The 15,554-nt window shown below is 42.4% G+C and overlaps 1 pseudogene; it reads right to left on the bottom strand.

Annotated features, from left to right (window-relative positions):
• Positions 1 to 240: 240 nt before the first annotated feature.
• On the bottom strand, positions 241 to 14,443 carry LOC123454609 (annotated as a pseudogene).
• Positions 14,444 to 15,554: the final 1,111 nt, after the last annotated feature.

The raw sequence follows: 15,554 nt of genomic DNA, 5'->3' as shown, positions 1-15,554 counted from the left end.
TATAAACCTCAAGCCTGTGCACAATGGCTCACCAGTTCTGGCTCCTATAGGCTCTACTACCTTCACAAACAGTTCCACCAGCTGAGAACCAAGCACTCAAGCACACTAGCCTCTTGGGGGGGGGGGGAATTTCACACTCAAATCACAACTGTATTTAGAAATCTTTGTAAAATTAACTGAATAATTGATTACTGGCTTTGTTTGCCCTACATCACTGCAAATGGTCACACTGATAAATGTTTACACATATTGGGGGCAAAAGTGACTGAAATCTAGCAACAAGACAAATTTACAACTCCACATCCGGACTGGCAAACACTGTCTTCTTCTTTTTGCAGGTGGAGCAGAGCCGAGAGACTCAGGTACCCCTGAGGCTGAGCACAAAGGAGCTGGATGCTGGAAAACAGGACGCCACAGCACAGCACTGTTCACTGTCCACTGGCCTGGAATTGCAACTCGCGTCATGCAAATAGTTAACGTGGTGTAGACAGATTAAACCACAGCGAAGGAGCTCACCAGGAGTAGAATGGCACAGGTGGCTCTGACTTCATGGGACTGTCTGAGGGAGACTTTGAGGCTGTGAATATGTTGGACTCTCAGTTTGTGCCTGTGAAGAACAAGGACCAAGGATCCAATGGCCCAGACCATACATACTGGACTTATCAAGTCAAGAGAAAAGTATAAGACTGCATAGAATGCCCCAAATCTCTTGTCTATTGTCCAGGAACAAGAAGTGTAGTGGGTTTCCACAATAAAGTTTTTACTATTCTGTGAAACACTCATGAATATGGCAATAACTGAACTTATCAAAAGGTGCAGGATCCAGCGCAGGAAACAGCAGAAGCCAATGAACTTTAGAGATCTCATCTTGACTTCCATCCACCTACAGATACTGGGGTTGAGTTTAATCCATTGAAGAGGCAGATAGTACTCAAGGAAACCCTTGTGCCCACTCCATAGGAATAAAAGACAAGTTTGCATCCAACATCATCCAGGAAATATTTCCACCCAAAGGCCACCATTGTTTGAGGAATCCCCTTGGAGAACAGGAGCAAGGAGTTGGCTGAGGCTAGTTGGTTGAAAATTAGGTCTGTGGATCACAGTGAACAAAGAGAAACTGTAAAAGCAAAGGAGGAAACATTTCCCAACCATCCTAACTCCAGTTTCAATGAGGAAGATAATTCCCAGATCCAGATGTCCAATATTCATTACATTAGCATCAAGAGGGTGTTGATTTCAACTGAAGGGAGGGAGCAGTAGAGAAAGAGAGCAGAAATAAATGTCTTATCATCACCATACAAAGGACTTTATTGTGCTTATCCTATGACACATAGTCTCACATAAATAGGTTTCCATTCTACTCTGACTCCTACAATGGCAACATGCAGAGGAACTGCATTGTGTATCTCCAGGGTCTGGGTGAGTGAATGAGCAAATAGCTATATGTAGTTGGTTGGATTTGGTGTCCTCCTCAAGTGAGTGCTTGTGAAGTGTGTGGAAGAGTTTCTGAAACCCCAGATAAAGGTTCAGACTCCATGATCTCACCTTCTTGCCAGGGAGTGGTTGTGATATCACATGTAAGTGCAGTGTGCAAGGGGAGTGGAGATTATCTCTGAAAAGCACTTGGGATTCCACAGAGCACTGAAAGATATTTAACGTATGTAAATAAAATACTCATCAGGAGTGGCAGAAACTGATGAGTGGGAACTTGTTTTTGAAACAAATAATTGGAAACCCAGTGGGATATGAGAAGAGCATTCTGAGATGGAATGAGTGTGAGGACATTGATTAAATTCTTAACCAGAGCTTCTAAATTGATGGGGAGGATTTTCTTTCAAAATATGTAGGAGGTAATGATGGTACCTCCACCAAAGCAGCTACCTTTCATATGGCGGACTGTTCGGCATTCACATCCAGCACCCCTGTCCTCCTAGATCTCTGTCTGGCTTAGGTCTCAGCAGGCTTGGTGAGGTGAGTGACAAGTGTGTCTCATAGAAAGTTGGGCCACATTTCAAAATACCACAGGGTTTTCTCAATTTATAATGCTATAAACCCTGAGAAGATACATATGAGTAAATATTAAAAGTGTGGGACAGGGTTGGAGAGATGGCTTAGCGGTTAAGTGCTTGCCTGTGAAGCCTAAGGACCCCATTCGAGGCTCGGTTCCCCAGGGCCCATGTAAGCCAGATGCACAAGGGGGCGCATGCGTCTGGAGTTCGTTTGCAGAGGCTGGAGGCCCTGGCACGCCCATTCTCTCTCCCTCTATCTGTCTTTCTCTCTCTGTCTGTCGCTCTCAAATAAATAAATAAAATAAAATAAAAATAAAAGTGTTGGACAGTGATCAATGAAATGTAAAATTAGAGAAGTCCAAATCCCAATAGTGTCTAATTAAACAAGGGTTGTGTATCTAAAGTCACAGTTTGTGCTATCAGGAAAGGGTATTTGTTTGGCTACTTGGAAGGAACATGGCCCACATGTGGCCTACAATAAATGTGGCTCAGATACCAAATCTGCTTTGGTATATAATAGAGGATGAGATTCTAAGCTTTAGGTAATTGTTATGGTAAATGTTTCTACTTATTGCCTAACCACACCACACCTCTCTGGGGAAGGAAAAACAAGACATTAAGGGTCCACTGGGACTCTTAGGGGAGAGCAGTCTGTAATAGACCTCCAGTGTGAGGGCGCAGAGTGACATAAAAGGGAATCAGCTGATTCCCACCCTCTCTGGTAAGCCACCAGTCCCCCAAGTCCTCCAGGCAGCCTTCCCAGCCATAGTCCCAGCCTCAGGTAACTCCTCACTAGCTGCGGGCAAGGGGACACAGGCCAGCATAGCTCCACCTGCGCTGCTATGCACAGGCGAGCGACCCGCTCCCTCAACACCACGCCAAAGACCCCTTCTCTCCTGCCCCCTGCCAAGGCCCCTCATGCTCCCCCCCTCCCGCCCCCGCCACAGCCACTGACTCCCACACCCGGCTCACGCCCCTACCATGTGCCAAAGGCCCTTGCTTCCCACTGTCTGCTAAAGCCCCTTGCTCCCCTGCCCCATGCCAAAGCCACCTCCTCCATCTGCCCCACGTGAAAGCCGCACAACTCGCCCACCCACCAGGACTTCAGTCCCACTCTCCCTACCACCTGCATTGTTATGGGCAGACCACAGTGCAAATGAAAAATAAAATGCAGATAAATCCAATAAGATCACCCAGTCCTACAATGGATGTCTCCAATCAAAACATAGAAGATCTGCTGATGTCTGGATAAATGTATGTACTATGCCTATCAAACTGCCCAGTAAGCACTTCTCTTAATATTTATACACTTGTATCAATGCTACTCTCACTTTTCTCTCTTTTCAGATGGCAGTGAACTTGGATGACTCAGAAGGTATCATAGTGCTGGAAAGAAGTGACTGGAGTACTGAGTAACATCTTGATCACACCTTCCAAGGCTCAGGGTCTAATGTGGAATAGTTGGTAGAAACAATGTAAGAGCTAAAGGAAGGGCAGGACTCCCTTCAACGTGCTCCCTCCAGACATAAAATGACCTCAATATCCATGACCTCATAGTGCCTGACACTACCTACACAAGACCATCATAAGAGGAGGAAAAGATGATGACATCAAAATAAAAGAGACTGAGATGGGTAGGGGATATGATGGAGAATGGAATTTCAAAGGGGAAAGTGGGGGGGGGGAGGAAGGGTATTACCATGGGATACTTTTTATAATCATGGAAAATGTTAATAAAAATTGAGAAAAAGAGTTATTTATTAGAGACAAAGAGAGGAGGGAGGAGGGGAGGGGGAGGAAGGGAGGGGCAGATAAAGAATTGGAACTCCAGGACCTTAGTCACTGTAAATGAACTCCAGACATGCACCACATTGTGTACATGCACCACCTTGTGCATCTGGCTTATGTCAAACCAGGTTCTTAGGCTTTGCATGCAAGTGCCTTAAGTGCTAAACCATCTCTCTAGGCCTATATGGATTTTTCTATAGATGATCCATTATTCTATCATGAGTAGTAAGATAAAATGAGATGGCAAGTCCCTGGTACTTGGATTCTTAGATTGAAGTCTGTGATTTTTCTCTGCACTTAATTTTCCTTTCTCTCTCTCTCTTTCTCTCCACACACACATCTATTTGTCTTATGTTGTTGAGACAGGCTCATATGTCTCTCAGGCTGGCCTCAGACTCGCTATGTAGCTGAGGATGAGCTTGAACTTAGGATCCTTCAGGCACATGCCACAACTACCTGGTTCATGCATTGGTGAGGATTGAACTCAGAGCTTCATGCAAATTAGTCAAGCACTCTTCCCAATGGAGCTATATCCACTGCCATATATTGGACATTCATTATGATAAGTAAGACATAATTGCCTTATAAACATCTCTTTCCATCAATGACTTTGTATATTTGTTCTGAATCATGTTCTTTTTATTTTGCTGAAAATAATGTGCTTTTATTCACTGTTTTAAAGTTGTTACAGTATTTTATTCAAAAATATTGATCAGTTTTTTCCTGAAATTAAGGAGTGAAAAATTGCAATGAATTTGGGGTCTGAACAACCCAGATAAAAGGAACATTGAACAATTTGTAGAAAGTAACTTGTGACTATTGTACAGGGATTTCTAAGATCAACCAGTTATTAAGTATGTTGTCAGATAATTACAGTTTTCAGAGTGATGCCAGGATCTATGTTGTTATAAGAATCCTACCAATACTGAAATATGGGAAGAGTAAGAGAAGGAAATTTTCTTAAGTGTTCAAAGTGGTCTTATTTGTATGATGGGGGGATGGGCAGTATGTTACATGAGATAAACACGCTCTTAGTCATGAAGGAAAATGCAGAAATAGGGCTGAACAGATGATTCAGAGGTTAAGACACTTTCCCACAAAACCTAAGGACCTGGGTTCAATTCACCAGGACTCACATAAAGCCAGATGCACAAGGTGGTGCATGCATCTGGAGTTTGTTTTAAGTGGCTGAGGCTCTGGTGCACCCATTCTTTCTTTCTCTGTCTACCTCTTTCTCTTGTTCTCTCTCTCAAATAAATGAATAAATAAATAAAATAAAAAACTACAGAAATACCAACTAAGTTAAGAAAATGGTAAATGGGCTGGGCACGGTGGCCCACTCCTTCAGTCTCAGCACTGAGAAGGCTGAGATATGAGGACTGCTGTGAGTTCAAAGTCAATTGGAGCCTACATAGTAAATTCCAGGTCATTCTGGCTTAGAGAGAGACACTACATCTAAAAAAGAAAAAAAAAAAAAGAAAAGAAAATGTTAAATGAAACATTTAAAGGGTAGATGTCTCTTTAAAGAACTTTTCTTTTAGAATTGCACCAACTGTTCATCTGGACAGTGAAACAGCATATTCTCAAGTGGATCTGGAACCAGAAATCCAGAGCTACTCCCACTGTGTTGACTCATCCCATTCCTGCTGCAGTTATTTCAGTGGAATAAAACACTATCTTTGACATGTCAACATTTTAAATGAAAAAGATATTAATTTATATTTTTATATTTGAAAATGTTTACTTGAGCAACATAATAATATGTAAAATTTTATTGAAAATGATGGTATGATTATTAATATATGTATGCTAGATAAAATGATGAGAAATAAACAGATCTCTTGTCTACAAATAATATTACTTTTTAATTATAAAGGAGGCTATCTTATATGAAGGTAAGTTTTCAGAGCAACATTAAAATCATTGGAAGGAACATTAAAACACAAGTATTTGAGGAATATATTATCATGGGAATGAAATAATCATAGAGACACACCATGGACTGAGCAAAAATGGAATATTGCATCTAATCCAGTTTATAAACATATAGTTTAATGCCAAATGTAATCTAAATTACCTGTAGCCATTTCAATGAATTAAAAAAAATGAAAGTAAGCTTAAAAATGTGCAATGAAAGAGTTTCAGTGGAGCAGGTGGGAGGGAGGACAAAGAAGGGAGGTAGGAGTGGATTATGATCGTGTTATATTGTGAGTATGTATGGAGGTTGTCAATAAGTGCAAGCAAAAGCATTTGCCAGGACAAAGAGAAATTCACTAACGACAGCTGCTATGGACCGAACAAGTCTTCCTGTGGTTAAGTGGAACCAAACAAAGTGCTGTAAAACACAGTCACTGTAAGTCAACTGACTTGGCAAATAGCTTAATAATTATATCTTTTTTAAAAAATTTTTTAAAATTTTTATTTATTTATTTGAGAGCGACAGACACAGAGAGAAAGACAGATGGAGAGAGAGAGAGAATGGGCGCGCCAGGGCTTCCAGCCTCTGCAAACGAACTCCAGACACATGCGCCCCCTTGTGCATCTGGCTAACGTGGGACCTGGGGAACTGAGCCTCGAACCGGGGTCCTTAGGCTTCACAGGCAAGCGCTTAACTGCTAAGCCATCTCTCCAGCCCAATAATTATATCTTATTAAACTTTTGGGACCTTTCTGTAGAGGGATGACAAATTTTAACCTTATGTGGTAGAGAGCTATAGAAACAAAGTCTTAATGCAAAGAATGACAAATAGTTATTTTATTTTTTTTTTAACTTGCAAACACACATACAGAGAGACAGAGAACAAGAGATAGTAGGGAGTGGGGAGAGAAAAAGAAACAGGTGAAGATGAACTCCAGGTGCATACACCACTTTGTTCATTTGGCTTTATGTGGGTACTGGGGAATTCAACCTGTGGCCATCAGACTTTGCAAGCAAGGGCCTTTAACCGCTGAGCCATGTCTTACATCCAACAAATATTTTAGCTAGAACTGTTAATTTATTTTATAATATAATTTTTAAATTTATAATGTAAAATAATAGTTGCCACCTATTGTCACACATAAAACAGAGATGAAGATGTATTATTTAATAAGAATAAAAGAATAAAGGTAAAAAGCATGTTACAAACTGAAATTAAAATAGAACAGAACATGTAAATATGTGAAATGTGAGAAAGCTGCCAGGCAGACCACTGCTCATCCCAATTAACTAGATAAATGAAGAGAAAAGCTTGACACACGTACAAAGTCAGAAAAGGGGAAAAAATTATAAGATACTTCTCATAAACTATCAATATGCAAATTAATTAGACTTGTACAATTTAAATAATAATTTGTTAAAGAAAAGATTAATACAGTGAAGCAGGAGAGTTGTGATGAGGACTTGACAGTCATCAAAAGAAAAGATCCAGATGTCCATCAACAGAGGAACAGATAGAGAAAATGAGGTTAATAAACACAATGGATTTTCTTTTTCAGCTAAAAAATAACTTCTTCCAGTTTATAGAAAGAAGTCACGTTGGGCTGGAGAGATGAAGGTTCAGTGGCTTAAGGCACGTGCTTGTGAAGCACATTTGATTCCCCATTGATGCAGAAAGCCAGATGCACAAAGCCACACACACATCTGGTCTTTATTGGCAGTGGCAAGAGCCCCTGTTGTGCTCTCTATTTCTCTGCTTGCAAATAAATAACCAAAAAGTTTTTAAAATATAAAAAAGAAAATCATTTTGTTTGAAGAGGTAAAATGAATGTGACTGGAGATATTAAGCCAAATAAGTTAACCACAGAAAGACAAACATCACACGTTTTCTCTCATTTGTGGGTTCTAGTTTTATAGATACATAAAACCATATGTGTGCAGATTACATGAAAATAAGACTGAAACTAGCAAGTGGAACAAAAGGGAGAGGTGGTAAATGGAAGGATAGCAGATTATGGGGGAAAATGAAGGAACAAAAGTCATGATCTACAGTGAAAAGTGAAAATATAACAGACCCTTCAGCAAGAAAAATAAAAATTAAATTAGAATTATATTGTATTATCTATAGCTATACCATAGCCTTTTTTTTTTTCCTTTTCCTTCTATATTTTTATTTACTAGCGGATGGATTTGGAAAGGCGTGAATTAAAATTTATCTTTTCTCATAGTGAGGTAAAATTTCAATTAACCTTGGGTCAATTACAAGATTTCCAAGTTAAATTCTCAGATACAGTGTATAGAAAAAAAAAAATAAATAAATAAAAGAACTTCTAAAAGGACAATCTCCAAGTAACTAATCTGGATTGACTTTTTCTCTGCACTGCAAAGGAGCTTCAAAAGCATGTGCCACTTTGTGCTTCTGGCTTCATGTGGGTACTGGGGCATCAAACTGGGCCTGACAGCCTTTGCAAGCAAGTGCCTTTAACCACTGAGCCATCTCCCCACCCCCTTCCTATGGTTTCTTTCCCCCCACTTGTTTTTGGAGGCAGGGTTTTACTGTAGGCCAGGCTTGTAGCCGCAGGCTGGCCTCTACCTCGCTGGGATCCTCCTACCTCAGCCTCCCAAGTGCTGGGACTAAAGTTGTGAGCCACCACACCTGGTTTCTAACAAACTGTGTTGAAAAACTTTTGGTTTGTGGTTGAATTTCATATTTCAGACCTTCTCCTCTTCTCTGATGATGTCCCTTCTTGTCCTTTTGATATCCTCTGCTTCTTTATTGACAAAACTTAACTTTTTTCTTGGCTTCAAGAGATATCGCTGTATTTGAAGATTGAATAGTTACTGAATTTCTGGGAATGCCAGTCTCTCTTTTTTGGTTATCAGATGAAATAGCTCTTTGTGATACACATATTTTGTCATTCAGAGAAGCAGGTGAGCCAAGAGATAAGCTTAAACATTCACCATCAGCTTCACTGTAGGAAGCATTCACTTTTCAATTATTGTTTTCAAGTTAGAGCTACTTGGTTTCCTAAGGCCTCCCTCTAGGTCAAGCTGACCTGGCACTCACTATGCTGTCTCAGGGTGGCCTCAGACTCAGAGTGACCCTCCTGCCTCTGTCTCCCAAGTGCTGGGATTAAAGGCCCGCGCCACCGCACCCGGCTCTGGAACTGCCAGTGGAAGCGGCCCTTTCCAGTTTTCCGATGGGCTTCATGAAGCTGGACTGACCTTTCCATAGCTTCATTCTTGCTACAGTGTCTCACAGACAGGCTGTGCTCATCCTTGAAAACCAGAAGTGGTGGCTGGCCTTTCTTGTTTGCTGACTGATTCCAACTCTTTCAGTTTGTTTGTTGAATGAATCAACATAGAATTTGTAATAAAATCATTGACAGAAAGTTTTTTATCCCCCTTTAAGATCAGCAGGATCTTGTTCTGTACTTATTTTTAAAAATTTTGTTTTGTTTATTTATTTAGTTGAGAGCAATGGGGGGGGGGCGGATGGGGGGAGAATGGGCGTGTCAGGGTCTCCAGCCACTGCAAACGAGCTCCAGATGCGTGCGCCCCCTTGTGCATCTGGCTGACGTGCGGGGTTCTTAGGCTTCACAGGCAAGTGCTTAACCTAAGCTAAGCCATCTCTCCAGTCCTTATTCATTTATTATTTAGAGAGGAAAATAGAGAGAATGGGCATGCCAGGACCTCTAGCCACTGCAAATAAACTCTAGATACAAGTGCCACATGGGTACTGACTGGGTCCTTAGGCTTTCAAGAAAAGCACCTTAGCTACTAATCCATCTCTTCTGCACCTCCCCAACAGGAGTTTTAATTTTGCTTTCTTGTCATAAATTATATTTAGACAAACATTACATTAATTTTTAAATTTATTTATTTATTTATTTGAGAGCGACAGACAGAGGGAGAAAGAAGCAGAGAAAGACAGAGAATGGGTGCGTCAGGGCCTCTGGCCACTGAAAACGAACTCCAGATGCATGCGCCCCCTCGTGCATCTGGCTAACGTGGGTTCTGGGGAATCGAGCCTTGAACCAGGGTCCTTAGGCTTCACAGTCAAGCGCTTAACTGCTAAGCCATATCTCCAGCCCCAAACATTACATTAAATAGGTACCTTTTTAGAGAAACTTAGAATATTTTAAAATGTTGAAAGTTTGAGTGTAGAATTAATTTCACATACAAACTTGTAGTAGTTTAATATTTACTTTTTACACCAATGGCACTTCTTAGTAGTATCATTTTTTTTGTTTGTTTTGAAGGCATTTAGGAAGTACTAAAACAAGTATGTCTTATTTTTAATCCTCTTTCAGTATCTACCATAGCACCATCACTTAAATAATTACCTCCCAGAAGGCATCAGACAACACAGTTTGGAGAAAAAATGACCTTGGTAAAATCACATACCAGTGGTGGAAATACTAGAGCTGCTCAAGAAAATAAAAGTCCCACCAGCGTCCATACTGTGAGGACCACTCTCACACAAAGACCATGGCAATAAAAGTCCCACAAGCGTCCATCCTGTGAGGACCACTCTCACACAAAGACCATGGCAATAAAAGTCCCACCAGCGTCCATCCTGTGAGGACCACTCTCACACAAAGACCATGGCAATAAGAGTCCCACCAGCGTCCATCCTGTGAGGACCACTCTCACACAAAGACCATGGCAATAAAAGTCCCACCAGCGTCCATCCTCTGAGGACCACTCTCACACAAAGACCATGGAAATAAAAGTCCCACCAGCGTCCATCCTGTGAGGACCACTCTCACACAAAGACCATGGCAATAAAAGTCCCACCAGCGTCCATCCTGTGAGGACCACTCTCACACAAAGACCATGGCAATAAAAGTCCCACCAGCGTCCATCCTGTGAGGACCACTCTCACACAAAGACCATGGAAATAAAAGTCCCACCAGCGTCCATCCTCTGAGGACCACTCTCACACAAAGACCATGGAAATAAAAGTTCCACCAGCGTCCATCCTGTGAGGACCACTCTCACAATAAGACCATGGCAATAAAAGTCCCACCAGCGTCCATCCTCTGAGGACCACTCTCACACAAAGACCATGGAAATAAAAGTCCCACCAGCGTCCATCCTGTGAGGACCACTCTCACACAAAGACCATGGCAATAAAAGTCCCACCAGCGTCCATCCTGTGAGGACCACTCTCACACAAAGACCATGGAAATAAAAGTCCCACCAGCGTCCATCCTGTGAGGACCACTCTCACACAAAGACCATGGAAATAAAAGTCCCACCAGCGTCCATCCTGTGAGGACCACTCTCACACAAAGACCATGGAAATAAAAGTCCCACCAGCGTCCATCCTGTGAGGACCACTCTCACACAAAGACCATGGAAATAAAAGTCCCACCAGCGTCCATCCTGTGAGGACCACTCTCACACAAAGACCATGGAAATAAAAGTCCCACCAGCGTCCATCCTGTGAGGACCACTCTCACACAAAGACCATGGAAATAAAAGTCCCACCAGCGTCCATCCTGTGAGGACCACTCTCACACAAAGACCATGGCAATAAAAGTCCCACCAGCGTCCATCCTGTGAGGACCACTCTCACACAAAGACCATGGAAATAAAAGTCCCACCAGCGTCCATCCTGTGAGGACCACTCTCACACAAAGACCATGGCAATAAAAGTCCCACCAGCGTCCATCCTGTGAGGACCACTCTCACACAAAGACCATGGCAATAAAAGTCCCACCAGCGTCCATCCTGTGAGGACCACTCTCACACAAAGACCATGGCAATAAAAGTCCCACCAGCGTCCATCCCGTGAGGACCACTCTCACACAAAGACCATGGCAATAAAAGTCCCACCAGCGTCCATCCCGTGAGGACCACTCTCACACAAAGACCATGGCAATAAAAGTCCCACCAGCGTCCATCCTCTGAGGACCACTGTCACACAAAGACCATAGAAACAAAAGTCCCACCAGCGTCCATCCTGTGAGGACCACTCTCACACAAAGACCATGGCAATAAAAGTCCCACCAGCGTCCATCCTGTGAGGACCACTCTCACACAAAGACCATGGCAATAAAAGTCCCACCAGCGTCCATCCTGTGAGGACCACTCTCACACAAAGACCATGGAAATAAAAGTCCCACCAGCGTCCATCCTCTGAGGACCACTCTCACACAAAGACCATGGCAATAAGAGTCCCACCAGCGTCCATCCTGTGAGGACCACTCTCACACAAAGACCATGGCAATAAAAGTCCCACCAGCGTCCATCCTGTGAGGACCACTCTCACACAAAGACCATGGCAATAAAAGTCCCACCAGCGTCCATCCTGTGAGGACCACTGTCACACAAAGACCATAGAAACAAAAGTCCCACCAGCATCCATCCTGTGAGGACCACTCTCACACAAAGACCATGGCAATAAAAGTCCCACCAGCGTCCATCCTGTGAGGACCACTCTCACACAAAGACCATGGAAATAAAAGTCCCACCAGCGTCCATCCTGTGAGGACCACTCTCACACAAAGACCATGGAAATAAAGTCCCACCAGTGTCCATCCTGTGAGGACCACTCTCACACAAAGACCATGGAAATAAAAGTCCCACCAGCGTCCATCCTGTGAGGACCACTCTCACACAAAGACCATGGCAATAAGAGTCCCACTAGCGTCCATCCTGTGAGGACCACTCTCACACAAAGACCATGGAAATAAAAGTCCCACCAGCGTCCATCCTGTGAGGACCACTCTCACACAAAGACCATGGCAATAAGAGTCCCACTAGCGTCCATCCTGTGAGGACCACTCTCACACAAAGACCAAGGAAATAAAAGTCCCACCAGCGTCCATCCTGTGAGGACCACTCTCACACAAAGACCATGGAAATAAAAGTCCCACCAGCGTCCATCCTGTGAGGACCACTCTCACACAAAGACCATGGCAATAAAAGTCCCACCAGCGTCCATACTGTGAGGACCACTCTCACACAAAGACCATGGCAATAAAAGTCCCACCAGCGTCCATCCTCTGAGGACCACTCTCACACAAAGACCATGGCAATAAAAGTCCCACCAGCGTCCATCCTCTGAGGACCACTCTCACACAAAGACCATGGAAATAAAAGTCCCACCAGTGTCCATCCTCTGAGGACCACTCTCACACAAAGACCATGGAAATAAAAGTCCCACCAGCGTCCATCCTGTGAGGACCACTCTCACACAAAGACCATGGCAATAAAAGTCCCACCAGCGTCCATCCTGTGAGGACCACTCTCACACAAAGACCATGGCAATAAAAGTCCCACCAGCATCCCTCCTAGAATAGGTGAAGTTAATCAGGAACAGGCAGAGGCAGAAGGCATGATTTAGTGTTATAGTATTGTAAGTCACTATCAGACAAGGGAGTCTATTTTCTGACTTATTGTTTATATTGTAGTTATATTTTTCTTTTTGGGTGATTAAGACCATGTAGGCTGTCAGAATTAACTGTATACTTTTGAGGTCCATAATGGCTCTGTAGGAAAGACTTTCAGGGACTCATGAGGAATTCTATGACTTTCATCTGCTATGATAAGTCAAGGCCATGCTGACCAAGTGGCTCTCCCTCTTTTGGGAAGCCTGGAGTACTGATTTTCCTCCAATGTGACTCTCCTGTTGCAGATATGCTGACTTGGAATTCACTTTCAGGTCTCCATATCCTCTCTAATCAAGAAGGTAGGTAACTTAACAGAGGCTAGAAGTGTTCCATCATCTCTTGTGTCCTTTTGACCCGGGAGCAGGAACCAAAATATTAGTTATTCTTTTAACGCCAACATTTCCAACTGATTTTGGCTTCTACATATGGTTATTACTCAGTTAGAGAGACTGTAAGTATCTGATTAGCAAAACAGATTAGTTAAAAAGGGTGCAGAACATATCTGGTTAGCAAAGTAGACTGGCTAGAGAATGACATAATAGCTTAAAATCATTCTGATTAATATAACATTTACCCATAAATCTAAATGCACTGACAGTCTGGTTTTCCATAGAAAGGGAAGTTTCTCTGCTGTGACAAGGGGTCAAATAGGGGCTGACTGTGGGTCAATATGTAGCAGTTCAGAATCAATGCAGATATCCCCTCTTATTACATGCTGTTGGGTCTATCCGTAGAATACCATAGACTTTTATACAAAGAAAAGGATGTCAGATTCTCCATAGATCTACTGCTTTTTCATTTTTAAATGAACATATAGTAAAATTCAAAAAGTGACAAACTGTCTAGAAAATATGAGGATTATGCATGAGGTTGAGAAAAAATGATCAGAATGCTGTAGCTTCCTTCCTGCCCTCTGTCAGGTGAATGCCATGGAAGTTTGTGATGACTATTTTTCATACTGTTGTTTACTGTTCATGTTTTCATGCTTATCTTTGCTTTAATTCCAGAGTCATGTCTTGGTTTTATTTTATAAAGTGATTTTCCTTTTTTCTGCCTACACACTTCTTCAGCTTCTTTCACTCTTTCTTGCACAGTAAGTTTGTTCTCTTTCTTCCAGAAGCCTTTAAAGTCAGAGCTGAATGCATGCAAGATACTGAAGAAAACATTTGGGGACACCTCCTTCTCTCCAAGTTTTGGCTTTATGAAGTAGTAGCCTGTAGTCTTCAGAAAGCATTTATGAGTCTCTGTCAGGGCAGTCTCCTGTGATTCTTGGTCTATTTTAGTTTCACTGATGAACTGCTCCCTATTTTCTCTGTAGGGCTGCATGTTCTTTTTGGATGAAAACCTGGTACACCTTTCCTGCTTTCACCTCACAGGAGGCTGGAGGGGAAGCTCCACAATGGCAGGGGGAAATGATGGCATGAGCAGAAGGTGGACATCACCCCCTGGCCCTCATAAGGTGGACAACAGGAACAGGAGCTTGTGTCTGAGTTTACGTACTTAAAGCACATGAGGCTACAGAGAGTAAACTATGAACAAAAGATCTGCTGACAGAATTTAAAATAAACAAGAGATCTACATTATGTAGTCACATTTTTGGCTTAAATACGAAGACATACATTTTTTAATAATTTTTAAGCTTATCAGAATTGGGATACCTTTATATACATACATTTTTTTTGAGAAGACTTAGCACTCTTAAAAGCTAAATAAGATGTCCATTCAATCTATAAGTCAGTTTGTGAAATTACTTTAGTGATATTTAATATACCCTGCGGGGCTACCCTGGCAGGTAGTGCTGAGGAAGGACCAGGCCAGCTGGTTCCTCCCAAGGGGTTGAGGAGGAGGGTGGGTGTCAATGGTCAGGAACAAACCACCAAGTTGGGAGTCTTGTCAAAGCAGGAACTCACTTTATTGTAACAGGCCGTGCTTATATAGCTTTGAGAACGAGGGTAGGGATTTTAGGATGGGGTGAGATGTAAGGGCCAATAGCATACTGTGAGTTTTGAGATGATTGGTTTAAGTGCATGTGAGAGAACTCCAACTTCCTAAGCGGAAGTAGCAGGCCTGAGGCCATTTGGCGCCCTGCTGAGTCATAGCTGGCCAGAGATAGGTCGCCAAACTTTAGCTGGGCTCAGGAAGTTCCACTAGGCCTCACGTCCGGGCCTCTCAAGGCCCAACAATACCCAAAGAGTAGAGGAGTTGGATTAAACTGCCATGATCTAATAAAAAGGAGACAAGCTCCATGGAAAAGAGAAGGATTGAGCATGTCAGGGCCACTTGCCACTGTAAACGATTTTCAAAACTATTTTTAAATGTATGTTCCACTATGTGCATTTGGCTTTGCAAATAAGCACCTTTAATTGTTGAGTCAAAAAGAAGTTTTTTTAGTCTCTTCCAAATCAATTTTATAGAACTATATTGAATTCCAGACATA

Source organism: Jaculus jaculus, chromosome 14 (assembly GCF_020740685.1).
Source record: "Jaculus jaculus isolate mJacJac1 chromosome 14, mJacJac1.mat.Y.cur, whole genome shotgun sequence".
NCBI classification, from domain to species: Eukaryota; Metazoa; Chordata; class Mammalia; order Rodentia; family Dipodidae; genus Jaculus; species Jaculus jaculus.
Note: the sequence above shows the minus strand (reverse complement) of the source record. Positions and strands in the feature narration are given on the sequence as shown.